Raw genomic sequence first — 4270 nt, forward strand, 5'->3', positions numbered from 1 at the left:
TGGGGGAGCTGAGTTGAGCTAATTAGCCATAATATCAGCAAGCAAACTTTCCTCGCTTCGTTGACACACACAACGGCCCCTAATTGACTGCCAGGAGTTTTGAGGCTTTAATACAGCATAGAAGCAAGCTGTACCTTGGTGATTATGAGGTTTGGGGATATACTGCATTACATACTGCACATTCTTGCAGAACCAATCCAATGTCACGAACTTCGAATGCAACACTGCTTGAATAAACAAAGATGTGCTCAGACATTCAAAAAAAGCCCAAAGGAAAGTGAAAACATTCAGCATAGCAGTTTGAAGCTAAAGGCGTTTGTATTTTGGCTGACGCTCTGAATATGAAAAACACACAAAAGAAACCCTACTGCTGACTTAAATGCTCTATCACTGCGGCGGTTTGCACATCCATTAGACCATGAATCCTTCAATAATCACAGCGGCAAGAGTATCAGGTTATATTTATTGTTCTATCTCCTTGTCTTCCAGATAAGATGGAGTGCTTAGCAGATATTATATGGACAGCCTCGAGACGTAGACATCATAGCAAACACGCACACACACACACACACAAACACACTCACAAGAGATCGATCATAACTTATTATGCCAACCACATAACAAAACAATTTCAGAATTGAAAGAGGCTGGGTTAGGAGATGAGTAGAGTTGGAGTCGGAAAAAAGCAAGGATATTGAACATTAACATCTATTTTCTGTTGGGGGGTTGTGGGGTGGGGCAGATGGCCTCGTGAGTCATTTGGCCGAATCATCGTTTTTAAAAGATTTGATAGAAACCAATCCCCCCTGTCTGAATATTTCAAGCATTTTCCCCTGACATCATCTGACAATGAGGGGGACCTCCCTGTCTTGCTGTCAATCAATCCCAAGTAGTCACTTTGAGCCCACAGGTGCAGCATGCGCGTGTACAGCATACCTACACGGATATTGACCGCTATATTTGTTTAAGTGTCCATGCCGTCTTCACTGGATTAAATCTTTCATTTTCTCTGACTGAGAATGAGAGAGACAGAGAGATAGAGAGAGTGGGAGGAATGTGATGGGGGCCTCACCTAACCTCCGGGGAAAGGCCAGTGCATTAGACAGAGAACAGATCAGTTCCAGCAAAGATGAATATGAGCACATAGATTGGTCTACTGTCTGGGGAGACTCAGAAATGCACTTTTGTGTACGCCGAAACTGCGAGGCTCGGAGGCAGTGAGTGAGGAGGGCAGGGAAGGAGGCAATCACTGCATAACCAAACAGACCCCGAGCAGAGCACATCAGAGCCAAGGGCCAAGCAGAGACAGATACAGATTGCTTATTGAGCTGTTTTTAGAGTGACGGTATTAACAGAATATGGCTGAGAAGAAGTGTTTTTCTCAGAATAGCTCATGCTCCATGGCAGTCTATGGAATTTGTGGATGGTAGGGAAATGGTGATCATATACTGTTTTGCCTGCAGGTATTTAATAGCAATGATATCATAACTGCATATTTCTCGTTGACTGCTTTAGGGATGATATTAACTTTCCTCCTCCATCTTCTCTGTCATCATCATCATCATCATCATTAGTACAAGTATGTGGCACTTGAGGTTTTATGTCCGTCTACCCATCAGTTACTAATTAACTGTCATCATCATGACCATCATCATCATCATCATCATCATCCTCATCAGCGTAACCTAGTCTTGGTGTTTTATTGTTTCTAAGTTAAACATCAGCTGCTCTGTTTATATGCATCACAAATAAGTGGCAAAATCTTTGCATCAATCCGAAGCAAATTTAAAGCTGCACTAATCAACTAATTCTACGTTAATAATGAATCAGATTACAGTATGTAATGTGAAAGAAGTTGCTTGAAGTGACGAACAGTGTAGTGTAGTGATAATGTTACTTTTAAAAGTAACTTCCTATAATAGCCTCCTGGAGCTCAGCTAACTGAGCTCCACACAACCATAGGATTGGCTACCTTCTACATAGCACACAGCTACCCTCCAAGACGTAGGAAAGAAACAGAAACAGAATTTTAACAGTAATGGCTTGCCTGTTTCAAAAACATAACAAACTAAGTTGTTATGGTACGCCTGCTGCTCCCTCAAGGATTTTCAAACTGATTTTTTTTGTGGGATATCACAGAGATAACAGAATTAACCGGTTTTTAATATTTTAGTCCTAATGGTGCTTTCAGACCAACTGCGAAAGTGTTCACACACAACGCGAGAAGATGATTTTAACGCGATAACGTGAATAAACACAACTTGCCATTACTACAACTGTATGAACCCAATGCTGTGATTAAATAGCAATAAACGGATTAAACTGATGCCGAAATAAATACAACATGATGCAGATTTGTTAAACATATGAATTCGTGCTTTGTCAGGTCTGTCAGCAAGACAGCAGGACAACAACTTCTAAAATGTTTGTTTTCTGAATGGAGTTTGGATCGATCAGATGATGATTCTGATGATCATGATTTCTGAACTCACCAGGTAGTTCAACCTCCACGCTTTCTTTTCACTAAGTAATGTCCAGTTTTGTCCGGTTTTTATATAAATATGAAGTCGTAGTCCGACAGAGCTAATGACACTAACAACAATACTGGAACCGGATGTGCACGGAAGCTAGCTGCTGAGAAGCTCCAGTGAACATAGATAGATAGGAAGGGATGAGGGGAGCGGGGAAGAGGGGATGAACGGATGAGGGAAGAGAGGATGGAGGGAACAGAAGATGAGCGGATGTGTGATCGTTGACTGTCTTGCATTGAGCAATCTGAAACAGCGAGCTGTTGAGCCTGTGCTGGTGAGCTCGGATCGTTGTCTGTCTTGCATCAAGCGATCTGAAACCGCGTGCTGTTGAGCGAGTGCTGTTGAGCGTGGATCGTTGTCTGTCTTCCATCGAGCGATCTGAAACCGCGTGCTGTTGAGCGTGGATCGTTGTCTATCTTGCATTGAGCAATCTGAAACAGCGAGCTGTTGAGCGTGGATCGTTGTCTGTCTTGCATCGAGCCATCTGAAACCGCGTACTGTTGAGCGAGTGCTGTTGAGCGTGGATCGTTGTCTGTCTTGCATCGAGCAATCAGAAACAAGTGGGGCAGGCCCTCTGCCTGGCCCTCTCCACACAACGCTCCGAAGCCTCCGATATCAGTGTTGAGATACGGACAATCTCAACACTGATAGGCTATCGCGACTCAGCGTCATGCGACTTCTTTGCTTGAGTTGAAAATATTCAACTCACGCGAATTCCTTCGCGTTGCTGGCCCCGCCCCCTTCACGTCGCTTCGTGCCGCACCAACAGGAAAACGCGGCTCTACGCGTCTTTGCATTGACTTTGTATGTAAACTCACCGCCCCGAACACTCGCTTCGCTGTTGGTCTGAAAGCACCATAAGAGAGCACACACTAGACAATTCAGTCAAGATGCAGGACCACATACTTGGCACTTATACTAAACAATTTCAGAGTGGTGGGTCTGGGGACTTGGGATCTCACAGAAACTCATGTGATCAAACGGGACTTCAAACATGGAAGCAGACCTCCATCAGCCACAAACAGAAGACAGACTCACTTAGCAACTAGCCGGTGAACATAGCATAGCACTGAGCAGCTAAAGAGACATATTTCTCTCAGAAGTTGGTGGAGGCCAAAAACAAAACTAGCTAAATCGGGAGGACTTACCTTCATCAGGTGGCTAGAAACACGACTCCAGATGAATACTATTTTCTGTCTGCTGGATATTTAAATAAGAAAATATTTAGTATATTAACTTCATACATTTATATGTCAGTGCTGTGTTCATAACAGGACCGGATGTTCATGAGCTAGTTTAAACATGTTGTGGAGATGCTAGCCTTGCATTTGAGAGGAGTCATTATTCCATTACTAGCTCAGTCCAAAGTGCCAATATATGAGCTTCATCAAAGATCGCTGGCTGCTGTGAGATGTAAACAGTAGGGTGATCTGCAATTGTTGTTACATTGGCATGTATATGTTACTATATGTGATGGGGCTTATTGCGATCTTATCACAAGTGAATTGGAGGAACAAATAAAATAAATGCTGCATTTACATTTTGGATGAATTTTGTTTTTTGTGTCTTGTTTCATTCAGTGATGTTTTTTTTAATATAACTTTATAGTGCTAAAACTCCTGCTTTACACTGTAAATCTTTACATGAAGTTGTTTTATTCTGTATGTCATTTGCATTGCTTATATAGCATACAGTTTGTGTCCATCATTGCTTTAAACGACGCCAGCTTTCTTTATGGT

This window comes from Micropterus dolomieu, linkage group LG04 (genome assembly GCF_021292245.1).
Source record: "Micropterus dolomieu isolate WLL.071019.BEF.003 ecotype Adirondacks linkage group LG04, ASM2129224v1, whole genome shotgun sequence".
Taxonomy (NCBI): Eukaryota; Metazoa; Chordata; class Actinopteri; order Centrarchiformes; family Centrarchidae; genus Micropterus; species Micropterus dolomieu.